We start from the raw sequence: 15225 nt of genomic DNA on the forward strand, positions 1-15225 counted from the left end.
ATCTAATCATATGCCATCTTTCTTGCTTATAGCTATAGATGGGGAGCATACTCCCCTGTACATTTTTCATATAGATATTTCAGAATTATCAGATGGCAGGGCAACAAAATTAAAGTCACCTTCAAACTTTAAATCTCATATGGTTCAGGATGTTAAATTGCTGTAAAGTTACTGGGTCAGATTTGAATATATATATGTATATATTCAAGAACATATATAGTTAGTCTCCAAGTCAATTTTTCTGACTAAAAAGAAATAATAAGCAGGTATTGATAGGGACATGTCAAGGTTGAGAAACACAATCTAGCAGCAGGGATAGGATTTAAGATTTCTCTGTTAAAAGCTGCATTTTTGGTCTCTTCTTATTTGCTGTGTAGCCATGGTTAAATAATTTAGCCTATAGCTTAATGATTGTATTGTCTAATGAGGGAATATAAGTATGAAAATACATAATGTCCTGTTTCAACTATCAAAGGAAACACCATCAATTTATACCAACTATACTGTTATATGTTATTTTACGTTATGAAAATCTTCCTCCTTCCAAAGTAAAAGAGAATCTATTGTTTTGGATTCACAGTGACTGAACCTTCAAGTGGGAAAAAGGGAATTAGAACTTTTACAAAATTACTTATTTTTCATTCTCTAGTCCAATGTCAAGTAGATAGCGCTATTCACAAAGTTACCATGAGCAAATAATAGACAGCAAGAATGAATATGAGAGAGAGAGAACTTTGGAGTGGGCAGTGATGTAGTCAAAGGTTTCTAAAAAAAAAAAAGTAGCAAATCTTGATGTGGGAGAAAGTCTGCTGTATAAAATAGTAAGTTCTATTCAAAGATGTTCTGCTCTATCTATTGTGAAAATGCCTCCTTTCTTAAGAAAAAAATGTATTTTTATTCCTATGAAATGTATCTGTTATTTCAAAATTATTCAATATATGTTGGTAATTTGACTCCACTTCAAAGAGAATTTGAAAAGATACCCCTTAAACAATAGCCAAATTAATCCAATTGACATATCCTTGTTAAAATATTAGGGATGGACTATTTAGGGCAGGAAAATGCAATATTAAACAGAGATATCTACATAATCTTAGGCACGGATACCAGATTTAGAAAGCTAACATCACCTTTCATAATGAAAGCAAGATACCTTTGCAAAGAATCATTTATTAAAACCAAACTACTATTTCAATAAAGCATTAAGATTTGCTGCATAGAATGCCCCTTGGGCAGCACTCTGAAATAATAGTGAATTGCTATTCCAATTCACAATGGAACATTTTAATAAGTGTGATAAATGACTCACAGAGAGCTTCAGATTTCAATGTCAGTGGAATTAGAATCAGGCAAACGCTGGCCCTGGGTGATGGATGTACAGGATTTTTGTGGTAAACACTTTGCAATGTGAGGACAATACCAGCTTATGAAACTCTCAGAGGTGAGATTCATGTCCATTTGTCAACTTGTTGCCTGAGGGTAAAAATGTAGACAGAACACTAGTCTTATTTTAACAGGTGATAAAAACTCCCTTAAATTCTGTAACCCTTCAAAATGACACAAAACAAAAAATTAAAGATTCTATATATAAATCTCCTCACATTTAGAAATGTAACATACATTCATAGCCTCAGTAGTTGAGTGGATTGCAGAAATATTTTGTATTCAACTAGATTGAAATTTTCAACTTTTTTCTCTCATTTTAAAGAACATATTTTTTTCTTTAGATTTCCAACCTTTACAATGATATAAATGTATATGTGAGACTTCTTTATTTTTTCTAAACAGATGCAAATCACATTTTTAGACAAGATTGCCTCTGACCATGTTAACTTAGAACACAAAGTTAAGGTGAGTAAAAAAAATATGACTATACAGATACTGTATGCCTATACAGTAATATTCAAATAAATAGTTTGGCTCGGCTGGGTGCGGTGGCTCATGCCTGTAATCCCAGCACTTTGGGAGGCCGAGGTGGGTGGATCACGAGGTCAGGAGATTGAGACCATCCTGGTTAACACGGTGAAACCCTGTCTTTACTAAAAATACAAAAAAAAAAAAAAGAAAAAGAAAAAGAAATTAGCCCAGCGTGGTGGCAGGCACCTGTAATCCCAGCTACTCGGGAGACTGAGGCAGGAGAATGGCGTGAACCCGGGAGGCGGAGCTTGCAGTGAGCGGAGATGGCGCCACTGCACTCCAGCCTGGGCGACAGAGCGCGACTCTGTCTCAAAAAAAAAAAAAAAAAAAAAAAAAAAAGAAAGAAAGAAAAAGAAAAGAGTTTGGTTTATACGTATTATCTCTCATGATTTTCTAGCATATGATTTTAGATGTTCCCTAGGAAACAAGTTTCTAATTAGTGCTTCAAGTTTACTAAGCTAATATCTCCCTTGCTGTTTCTCAACAAGGTAGCACAATTTGCTGATATATACAAAGTATTTTTGTTAACAATATATTAAATCTGAATGGGACTTTATAGTGAAATCTAGAAGACAAAAGAAAAAGTAGGATCAATACAGCCTAATGTAAAATTAGTTTTCTCAAATTTCTTTCATATATATAAAACCATGGAACACTACGAAGTTCAAAGACATGATGAGCAAAGATATTTTATATTTCCAAATAGCCACAAACCTAATCGAAAAAAAACGTAAATTAAAAAAATTCTTCACTATATCTGTAATTTTCAAAATTGTTTTTGGTCATTGTTGGTACACTAAGGCAATACTTTCTAAACTTTAACATCCACATAAAATCACCTTGGGAGTATTATTCAAATGACAACTGTGATGCAATAGGCCTGGCAGGCCAGGCCTGAGGTGTTACCTTTCCCATAATCTCTTAAGTGAACTTATTGCTACTGCTCTGCAGACCACACCTTGGTAAATCAGGCAATAAGGTCACTCTCCTGACTTATAATGTATAGAATATACAGGAGGGTATATGAAAAGTGAAAAGCAGCTGCTCTATTTTGGCCTTAATTTCATAAAATAGACATTAAATTCTTGATTCTTTTTGATTTAATCAGTATCAGAAAGTGACAGAAAGTGAATGTCACGCTATGGGGTGACATGTGAATTGTATACCCATTTTAACCCTCAGCTAGCTTTGGAATTAGTATGGAATTAACTAGCTATAGAGCAGACATGTAAATTGTATACCCATCTTAACTCTCAAGTAGCTATGAAATTTAGTACAGAATTATCTCAACTAGCTATGGAATTAATATGGAATTGTATGGGGTGCAGACACGTGGATTGTATACCCATCTTAACTCTCAACTAGCCATGGAATTAATACCTACAATTTTTCAGTTGTAAGCCTAGAATATTACTAATAGTTATTTTATTTAGTGCTTTTAATTATTAAATGAGACAATACACATAAAACAGTTAACATAGTTCCTGGCATATGGTAAACCCTTAGTAAGTATTATTCCGATGAACATGCCAATGTTACTGACTTGGAGCAAGAACATCTGTATTTTGATTTTAGTTCTTTTATTTAAGGATTAAGACATCCTTAACTCTTTAAAATTCTTTAAACTATCTGACCCCAATTTTCTCATTTATAAAATGTGAATGATTATATGAATTTCAAACAGGTGCTCAGATTAAGAGAATGCATATGAAAATATTTTATTTACTCTAAATTATGCAAGTAAAACATAATTTTTGCTTCAAGAATGAAACTTTTGGGGAAAAACTGCTTTTAAATTTACCAAGTATTGGTAGTGATTCAATAGCTAACAAGTAACATTGTTGATTTATTTTTTTATTTCAAGCTTGACAGAGTTTCCCAACAAAGTTTTGGCAAAATAAGGAGAAATGTGAAACTAGTGAGTCCTACACATACAGTATTTAATTACTGATTAAACATGGAAATAAAAGTGGAAGCATATAAAATACATTTTCCTATTATTTTAATAATATAGCAGTGCTAGTAATATCTTTTTCCGTGCTTACTGAAACATCATACATTTTATTAGGGAAAAGGTAAGAGGGATGCTTTCTGTTATAAAAGAGACACAGTAAATAACTGTTGAAGAATCAATTCAAAAATCTAAGTTTATTCCTAATTTGATTTATCTCTTGTGATGTGTCCTTAAAAGTGTACTTGGTCTCTTTATTCTTCAGATTCAATGCAAAATGGAACTATCAGTATAGAACTTGCTACTTGGAGACATTACAGTGAACCATGAGAATTAACCGAGAAGATAAGTGGTTTGAACTGATTTCTAAAGAAAAGTTCTATAGACACACAAACCTCTCAGGGCATGAAATTCTTTTTGATAGTGGAAAAAAAAATAGCTGAGAGGGAGAGGTTAGTAATGAGGAAAAGGAAGATCAGAAAGGAGGGGAGGTTGGAGATCAGGAGTTACAGCCTCTCTTTTCACAGAGGTAGCACCCGGCAAGGGCACTACTAATCTTTTCTGGATGCAGTCAATATTAGAGTTTATTAATGACTTGGAAAAGGGAGTAATCATCCAATTAATTAGACAAATAGGCAGGAGTTATGGATGCTCACAAGACCAAAGATATAGAGGTTAGACAGATAAGAGAGAAATAACTTAATAGAAAGAATTAACCTTGGAGACCAAAAGTTAGTACACTAAAGCAAAGCCACAGGGTGACTTTCAAAATTAAAACCAAAATTTGTGACTTTCTTTACCAAAAGAATTTATATTTTCTAAAATTTGAGAATCAATGGTGGTATTAAAAGTATCAATGAATATACTTATGGAAAGTTGAAATACTGGACAGAGTGTAAAGAATATCTATAGTTTGCTAAGATTACTTAATGTGGCAGTTAATGTTTTGTCTTTAATTCTAGGATTGATGTGTATTTTCAATAAAAATGGCCATGAAAAACCTAACCAAGAACAGATTAGGTAGATTGTGGCTCAGATCACCGAACTATATGCCCATGGTAAAAGCAATCAAATTAAAAAGCTGGAATGGTATCTCCGGACAAATGAAAGAAAGCCTTTTCTCAAGGATCTGAGATAGGCAGTTACTCAGCAAATATCTATGTATCACTTCCCTCGTTACTATTGTATTAACATGCTAACAAAAGTTAGGAAAATGACAGTACCTTTTCTTGGTAAAAGAGAAGAAAAATATTTAGGACACAATTAACAAAAGTAAAGAAGAATAAATTGTCACAGAGTTTTTGAAAATCAATTATATATTAACTATCAATGTTTAAATTTGTATACTTTTGGCCATCCAATTTTAGTTCTAAAAATCTGTCCTAAGTAATTATTTATGTAAGTGTGAGGCATACATGTTAAATATGTTTCTTACAATATTATTTACAACAGTGAATAAAACAGTAGCTAATGTACTTTAATCAGAACATTATGGTATTTTTGTAGCATGGAACAGTATGCAGCAGCTAAATAGATGAGATCACATTCCTTATGCATCATGTCATTAGGAGTTACAGCCACAATGAGATATCATCTCACACGTACTAGAAATGGCTAAAATCCAAAACATTGACAACCCCAAAGCTGAAGAGGATGATAGAGGGGTCGATATGAAAACTGGCAAGGCAGTGTGAAAGAAATTGTCAATTTTATACCAAAAAAATGCCACAAAGCTAAACATAATTTTGTCCTATGATCCAGCAAGAGTACTCCTAGATATTCATGCAAGTGAGTTGAAAACATATGTTCACACAAAAATCTACACATGACTGTTTAGAGCAGCTTTATTCATAATCGCCAAAAATTTGAAGCAACCAAGACGACTTTCGATATATGAAAAGATGGTGGACAAACAGTGGTACATCCATCCAACGGCATATTATTCAGTGCTGAAGAGTAGTGAGCTATCAAGCCATGACGAAAGATAGAGGATATTTTAATTGTTATTGATAAGTGAAAGAAGTCAGTCTGAAAAAGGATTCATTCTATGTGATTCCAATTGCATAACATTCTGGAAAAGGCAAAATTATAGAAGTAGTAAAAAGATCAGTGGTTGCCAGTAATTCAGAGGGAAGGAGGAAGGAATAAATAGGTAGAGTACAGGGATTTTCAGGAGTCAGGGCAGGCAACTATTCTGAATGGTTCTGTAATGGTTCATACTTGACACTATGTAGTTATCAAAACCCATATTGTTGTACAAACCAACCAGTGAATACTAATATACACAAAAAGCTCCAAAGTAAACTATGCACTTTGTTTAGTAATAATATATCAATATTGTTTCATCAGCTAAAATAAGTATACCACACTGTATTAGGCCATTCTTGTATTGCTGTAAAGAAACACCTGATACTGGGTAATTTATAAAGAAAATAGTTTAATTGGCTCAGAGTTCTGCTGGCTTTCTGGAAAGCATTCTGGCATTGGTGAAGTTTCAGGAAACAGACAGTTTTCTTTCTTTTCATTTATCATTATTATTATTATTATTATTATTATTATGAGACAGAGTCTCATTTTGTCATCCAGACTAGAGTGGTGTGGCACAAACATGGCTTAATGCAGCCACAGCCTCCTGGGATCAGGTGATCCTCCTGACTCAACCTCCCATATAGCTGAGACTATAGGCATGTGCCACCATGCTCAGGTAATTTGTGTATTTTTTTTTTTTTTTTTTTAAGAGACGGGGGTCTCATCATGTTGCACAGGCTGCTCTTGAGCTCCTGGACTCTGGACTCAAACCATCCGCCAGCTTCAACCTCTCGAAGTGCTGGGATTACAGGTGTGAGCCACCATGCCCAGCAAAGGAGCTTTCAATCATGGCAGAAGGTGAAGTAGGAACAGGTATGTCATATGTAGAAAGCAGGAACAAGTGAAAGAGACTGAAGGGGAGATTTCTCACACATTTTCAAACAACCAGATTTTGTGGGAGCTCAGAGCAAGAACTCACTTATCACCAAGAAGTTGGCCCAAGCCATTCATGAGGGATCTTCCCCCATGACAAAAACACCTCGCACCAGATCCTCCCTCCAACACTGAGGATTACATTTTAACATGAGATTTGGGTGGGGACAAATTTCCAAACTATATAGCACACAATGCAAGATGCTAGTATTAGTGGGAACTATGTTGAGAGGGGTTAACTTGGTAGTATGTGGTGCTCTGCCTACCCTGCTTATTTTTTCTGCTTACCTGGAACTTCTGTTAAAACAGTCTATCACTTTTTAAAATGTCCTGTTTGAAGAAACTAAGTTTGTTGTACACAATAAATTGGATATGTACAATAAATAGGGAGATTTTCATTTAATATTTCTAGGAATTAAAGGAATGGATAGATGGACTTATTAAAGAGAAAAATAAAGAAAGAAGAAGAAAGAGAAAGGCAAAAAAAGAGAAATAAGTGAAAGAGAAAAAATAGAAACAAGAAAAAATCAAATCAAGCAAAACATTCATGTTACATGAGATTAATGGAATTTGACATTAATTGCATGAAATATACAAACTATATATATATATTTACGCAAATATATATATTTGTCCTTTGTTGTATATTCTTTCTTTATATATCATTCGGTGTTTTGCTCAAAATTATGTTCATAAGATTTATCCATATTCTCAAGCTTATTTGTAGATTTTCCATTCCAGTTGTTTTACAGTGGTCCATTCAATGAACATAAAAATTAATTTATTACATGATTGTTAAACATTCTGGTTCTTTCTGATGTTTGAGTAAAATGAGCTGTGCTGTCATAAACTTTCTGTTACATGTCTTTCCCATGTGTATAGATGTACTCTTTGCTATTTGGTACACACCTAAAAGTGGAAACAGTTTTCTAAATGATTGCAACAATTTACATTCTCACCAGAAGGAGTTTCATTTGCTCTTTGGCCCCTTCAATACTCAATATTTTCTCCTTTTGCATTTTATCAGGAATTGCATTGCATGATGTTATTGTACTTTGATTTTTCACTTGGACTTAGGTTTTTGTCATTGTTGTTGTTGTTTCAATTTTACATTTAAGTTCAGGGGTACTTATGTAAGTTTGTCATATAGGTAAACTTGTGTCATGAGGTTTGTTGTGAGATGATTTTATCACCCAGGTAGTAAGCCAAGTACCAATAAGTTATTTTACCTGATTCTCTCCCTTCTCCCACATTCCAACCTCTGATAGGCCCCATATGAGTTGTTTCCATCTTTGTATTCATGAGTTCTTATCATTTAGTTCCCACTTATAAGTGAGAACGTGTAGTATTTGGTTTTTTGTTTCTTATATTTTAGTTTTAAAGAATCTGCCAAAATATTTCCTAAAGTGTCACTGTTATTTCACATTCCTACAAGAAATGTATGGTGGTTTTCATTGATCTAAATACTCAGAAATATTTTGCATTGTCTGTCTTTATATTATAATCAATCTAGTAGGTGTCTAATAGTATTGGATAGTGGTTTCAATTTTTATTTTTGTAATGTTCCTGAGCCAGTTTTCATGTACTTGTTTGTTATTTTTACATAATCTTTATTAAGATGTCTACTGAAACTTTTTTCACATTTAAAGAAATGGGAGTTGTAAAAATATTTTATGAGTTTTAAAATTTTGCATATTCAGATAATAAGCCTTTTCTCAGATATAGAATCTGTAATTATTTCTCTTCAGTCTATGGCCTGTCATTTCATTTGTTAATGATGTCGTTTGAATTATAAATATTTTTAATTTTTGTGGAATTCAATTTACATTTTAATTTTGTATGAATCATTATTCTGGTGTATCGTTTTAGCCGTTACATATATGTGTATGATCTAAAGTAAGGGTCAAAGTTGTTTTGCCTGTGGTTGTCTGACAGACTGACTGTCATTTGCTAAAGAGTTTTCTAATCCCATTAAATTTTCTTGACATCTTTGTATAAAATCTATTTGCCATGATGTAAATATTTATCTGTAAACTCTCAGTTTATTTCCATTGATCTATATGTCTATCCTTCTACCAGTGTACTCTTAATTGCTATGACTTTATAACAAATTTTGAAATTAGATAGTTTCAGTCCTTCAATTTTCTACTTCTTTTTCAAAATTATTTTTGCTATACTGCATCCTTACGTCTTCATATACCTTTAAGTATCAGTGTGTACAGCTTTATAGCTGTACATTTTTATAAATGACAGCTGGGATTTTGACAGAAATGACTTTGAATTTACAGATCATTTTAGTGAAAGACATCTTGACAATATTCAATTCTTCTCCATAAACATGAATTTATCTCTATTTATGCAGATCCAACTTTCTGGTTCACAGATGTCCATCTCTAGGTTTTGTTTTTTTTGTTTTTTTTTTTTTGTTTTTTAAATTAAGGCACGCATCACAATCATGAGGGTTCTACCTTCATGACCTAATCAACTTCCAAAGGTCCCACCTCCTAACACCATCACATTGGTCTTAGGATTTCAACATATGAATTTGGGGAGGACCTAAACATTCATTCCGTTACACAGGCTACATTTCCTTTGATGGTCCATTTCCTTCTTACCATTAGTCCAAGCTATTCTTTTGAATCTAATTACCCTTTTTCACTGCAGGGATGAGAGTACAGTATAATTTCTTCCATAGTTTTGAGTAAAGACACTCCTTTCTGCTGGCTTTTATAAACTGATAATACAAAACTTGGAAATTTTGGTAGTCACATTTGCCAATACCAAGGCAGATAACGTACTGAAATGAAGGCAACACAGCCTGATGTGGTGCCTCACACCTGTAATCCCAGCACTTTGGGAGGTCGAGGCAGGTGGATCACAAGGTCAGGAGTTCAAGACCAGCCTAGTCGAGATAGTGAAACTCTATCTCTAATGAAAATACAAAAAGTATCTAGGTGTGGTGGCAGGTGCCTGTAATCCCAGCTACTCGGCAGGCTGAAGCAGAGAATTGCTTGAACCCAGGAGGCGGAGGTTGCAGTGAGGTGAGATTGCGCCACTGCACTCCAGTCTGGGTGGCAGAGCAAGACTCCATCTCAAAAAAAAAAAAAAAAAAAATGAAGGCAACACAGAGCCAAAAGAGAGATTACTCTTAGATAAGTTTGAGAGCCCTATGTCTACCTATTTCTGAACATGAACATACGTGTAACACTGAGAATGCCAGTCATATAATCCAATCAAATTAAATGATTTTTGTTGTTATATTTTGCCCCACACTATTCTTTGTTTCTATTTCTTGCAGCTGCAAGAAACTTGCCTAATAAAGAAATAATAAGCCAAAGAGCAATTGAAAATGAGAAAAATTTGGTGTGAGAAAGTGACTTTATTGGGCATTATTAATACACAGCATAGATATTACTAATCTCCTTTAAATTTATTATTTTTTAAACAAACATTACCAACTGACACCTTTACTTTGATGCTCAGACACAACTTCAGATTCTTACTACGATTCTCCAGATTGATCATAACATCTTGAAATCTATTGCATTCCTGACAATAAATAATGATAATATTCATGAAAAAAAAGACCGGTTTCCATTGTTTGCATACTCTCTATTTTGTAAGTACTATTTTGTTTAGACAAATTAACACAGGGCATTTGAATTGTAAATAGAGATGGATCTCAGAATAATATTAGAAGTTACATTAGTTACCAAAAGTGTCATAGTAATCTGTACTACTTTATCACTTGTTAAAATAAGTTCTTATAGTCCTGTGATAATGGATGTACATATTAGTGTATAATATGAAATAATAATTAATAAGTGAATGTCAAGACAGGAACAATGTATGTGCTATGAACTATGCAGTCAATAAAATTCACAAGTTTACATCCTAATAAAGATTTCATCATTAAAGACAGTATGTTCTTTGTTTTACAAGTGTCAAAGGACCCTAATCTAAGAAATATACCCAACATCTTTGTTTGATTGGAATCTTGGACTGGCAGCACATGACAAAAATCTCAGAATATTTTAACCTAGTCTTTATATGAAAATGTTGCATATTGTCTAAACATATAAGCTCATATTTAGAGACCATATTAATAATTTTGAATTGCAGGTTTTTTTAAATAAAGAATAGAGCAAGTATTTGTTTTTAAAATCTAAAACAAAATAATTATTCAGAATTTCTCACTAGTATTTTCCACAGTTTGCATTTCACATCGCTGCAAGCTAAAATAATTTCCCTATAGTATAGATATAAAATTAAATTATTTGCATTAGAAAATCACCTCCAAACAAATTAAAAGATGGTTCAGGGCAAAATAATCCTATTAACTGCATAGCAGGTAATAAATGAGACTGTGCATAGTATAATCATGTAATTTAAAGGGTTACTCAGTCTTGGCTTGGAGGACTGTTGAAGTAAGTCTTTTGAAATAGGAAAGAAAAATGAGAAGGGATTCTGAGAATTTAATTTCCTTGGAGAGAAAAAAAGAAAAAGGTAGTTAAAACAGATATGCTTAACTTCAATTTAAAAGTGCTTTTTAGGTTTAAAATCTTAATAATGTATATAATATGTGTGTTAATAATTCAGCATGTCTGAGTTTCCCCAATATATAATGAAAGATGTAAAAGAGTTGTAACAAAATTAAAATACTTTCAATTGTAATTACTAAACAATAACGATAGCTAACATTTATAATTTATAATAAATGTTATTGTCTATATACATTACCTAACTTAATTTTCCCAATTACACTAAGAGGTATGTGTTTACTGCTGTGTACTTAGAGGATGAGAAGTTGAGGATTCCTTAGATATTAAATAGTGGATAAATTATGATGTAACTTAGTGAAATAAATACTATGCAACCATTACAAATGGTATTGTAAAAGTATATTTACTATAAGAAAGATATTCCTATTATATAAATAAAATAATTAGATTAAATAATAGTTACTTCTGAATTTTGGTATTCAGCATGATTACATTTTATTATTTGTTTTTTTTTATTTTCCATATTTTTTAAAGCTGATGTGTTTTTTTTCTAAATAAGAAAATAATTTTATTTATTACTTCAAAAAAACCAGACGAGGGAATCTTTGGAGGTATAAAAATAGACATCTTGTTAGATATCAACACTCCTTTGCCTGACAAAATCTTGAAGTAGATACTATTATTTTTATTATTAACACCATTTTTACAGCTGACAAACTAAGACACAGAGATACTAAATAACTTGCCTAAGATTACATCCAATAAGTGGCAGAGCAATAATGGAAACACTTTAGATTCCTTGGCTAATCCGTTAATTCTGTTCTTCTGCCAGGACTAACATATTCTTAACCTTTGTTTCCATTCTTTCATTTTCCAGACACGCTAACTCAGTCTTGAATATAAATGCCTTTTCAATGTTTACTTCCTACTTGCAAGTGGCAGAGCACAGTGTGGCAGTTCCTGGTTTGTGAAGCAATGTGATGTAGGATATTCTACAAGTACGAAGAGAAGCTACATGAAAATTAGAATCATCATTACATTATCTTCCTGCCTACTGAACTCTGCAATCAGCTATTGCATTGCGGAGGAACTGCCAAGCAGAAAGGTAATAACATCACGGGTCTCGGTTGACCTATGTCTCAGCATTTTTAACACAATCGTTCTTTCCATTACTTCAGGATTTCATTTAATATTCTCCACTGTTCGAATCATTGTAACAGCAGGAAGAGGCAGAATTAGCAGTTACAGTTATATGCTCACTTCCCAAATTATCTTTTTTTCCGCATTAAAAAAGCATTTCATATATTTGAATAAAATGCAGATCTTAATTCATATTCTTCAGCGGATTTTGAGTTTGCTGGTGAGATTGTTTATTTCAACTCTTAGCAGGTCACTCAATTCACCATATGATTAAAAGAGCAAAGTTGCCAATACCTCATAAGCCTTTGGGCTTTCAAAGTTATTTAAAGTATTGGTGTTGCTGATGTTCATAAGAGCTCATTAAATATGAAGCTTGATTTTGGATCTATAAGTTAATTTATTAAAGAGAAGTTTGCAGATTTTTTTAAAGAACAGATAACATATTTATCATATACTTAATTAACAAAAATTGAATTCTATTAAAATAATAATCACTGAAGGCACAAATAAAAACTATATTTTATGTTTCTCATGTATGTGTAAAGGGGATTTTTAAATAAGGCTATATATTTATTAAATTCTGTTATCAGTCCTAAGTTTACTAGTTAAAAACAAAATAAAACAAAATCAACTTTGAGGCAGCATTGTCTTATATGCATATTTCCATAAATTTTTCTCATATGATTAACTCTCAACTGTGAAGATAAAATATATATAAAATACATAAACCAATAATTTTTTTTTAATTTAAGTTTAATAATTTTCTTAGAAATAGGTTCTTGAAGGTTAAATTTTTCCTCTTAGTTGATTCTACTTTCAAGAAGATGAATGAAAATTTTAATTAAATAGCTAATTCCAGAAATGACATGATAGTTTATATTAGTCCAACTAGCAATTTCCTTGAAAGTTTAAGATTAATGTCTCAAATTATCAACCTCAATATTTGAAACGAAAAAAAAAGTAGCAAAAGTTAACTTTTCATACTTGACCTATTAAAAACATTAACTATTTCTGAAACTATAAAGAATATGAATTTTGCAAGAATTAGATGTGTTTATTTCAAGCTCATATTATAAGCCACGTTGATATTCCATCATCATAAAATTAAAACATTCTTACACATTTTTGTTTAATATTAATGATACTATATTCTACATCAATAGAATGATTCTAAAGAAAAATATACTGATCAGTGTAAATGTATAGATGCACATGATTTTTGAGAAAGCGTTACATTAGATGATATTCTATTTAGCCAAATTTTGTCCTTAAATATTGTGTTAAGAAACATTTATGGGTGGCAAGAAAGAAAGGATGAAATCGGTATAAGGTTGAAACAAGCAGAAATGAATAAACAAATAACATGAGATTTCCCATTTTAGGAACTCCCCAAAAAAAAAAATCTTTGAAATGCCAAGAAAATTTTTAAAAATGAGAGTGAATCTGCTATGTAGAATGAAACTATGAAGATCATGAAAATAACCAAAGCCTTACTCTATTCTAATAGACATCATTATTAGGAGACATGTCACAATCCCTAAAAAAATGCATTTGAGAACAGTTTCCTTCTGTATAATAGTTTATAATTTTACATTAATTATATCATTAGATAGGATGGACACAATACATAAACCCTCACTGAACAAAAATTATTGTTTCAGACCTCACATTTTCATCACCTGAAACTCTCCACATGGCTGTATCACATGATATCTGAATTTTCTCAGAGCCGGGGAGGAGGAGGAGTAGGAGGAGAAGGAGGAGGAGGGGAAAAGGAGAAGAGGAGGAAAAAAGGAGAAGGAGAAAGAGAGAATTGCACTGTTTTATAAACTAAGAACTAACACCTCCATCACTTCTTTCATACTCTGTTTATTGGTAGTGATTCAGCAAACATTGCCCACATTCAACCCCACACACAAGGGAATGGGTACCAGGAAGTGGAGACCATCTAGGGCCATTCTGAAGGTCAGCTTCCACACTAATCTCTATATCTGCTTCTAGCACTATGTTTGGCAAAGACCCATGATTACGGCTCTACATAATTAAAATCTTACAAATGAAATCACAGAATACTGAAGAAAGCATCATAGGTGAATTACTTTATCTAATCCTACATTTTTCAGACTATAGAACTGAAAACAAAAGAAAAAATACAACTTGTTGGAGGTAGAGATAAAATAAGAACAAATTTCTTTTTATTAAATTATCCTACAAATAATTTCTAAAAAGTATTTTGAAGTATTTTTAGAATTACTAAGTAGTTGTCAAGATCAGATGAGTTCTTATATAGCTTTCACCCAGCATCTCTCAATATTAACATCTTATAGAACCATAATAGATACAGAAACTAATAAATTATAATTTATTAGACTATTCATTTTTAGTATTTATAGCACTTTAATTAGATTTAATTTTTTTAAATTAATATCATTTTACTATTTCAAGATCCAATTCAAAAATCACATTTTATTTTGTAATCAAGCCCCCTTGTTTCCTCTAGTCTGTAACACATTTTCGGTATTTCCTTGTTTTTCATGACCTTGACACTTTTGATGAGTATCAGTCATGTATTTTGTAGAATGTCTTTCAACTTTAGTTGGTTTAATATTGTCTCACGATGATACTGTAGTTATGAATTTTGTGGACGGATACAGCAGAGATAAAATGACACTCATATTTCAGGTAGTATATGGTATCAATATGACTTATGACTATTGATGTTCACCTTGATTTCTTGATTAAGAGGTGTCCACC

At 32.2% G+C, this 15225-nt stretch overlaps 1 long non-coding RNA gene across 1 annotated transcript; it reads right to left on the bottom strand.

Moving 5' to 3' along the window:
- Positions 1-1154: 1154 nt before the first annotated feature.
- LOC119627650 (uncharacterized) lies at positions 1155-9206 on the bottom strand. The gene is made up of 3 exons (XR_005243841.2): positions 9030-9206; positions 8059-8257; positions 1155-1473 (listed from the first exon to the last, which is right to left on the bottom strand). It is a non-coding gene; the product is annotated as an uncharacterized lncRNA (long non-coding RNA).
- Between the last annotated feature and the right edge of the window lie 6019 nt (positions 9207-15225).

The sequence above is a fragment of the Chlorocebus sabaeus genome, chromosome 27 (genome assembly GCF_047675955.1).
Source record: "Chlorocebus sabaeus isolate Y175 chromosome 27, mChlSab1.0.hap1, whole genome shotgun sequence".
Lineage (NCBI taxonomy): Eukaryota > Metazoa > Chordata > Mammalia > Primates > Cercopithecidae > Chlorocebus > Chlorocebus sabaeus.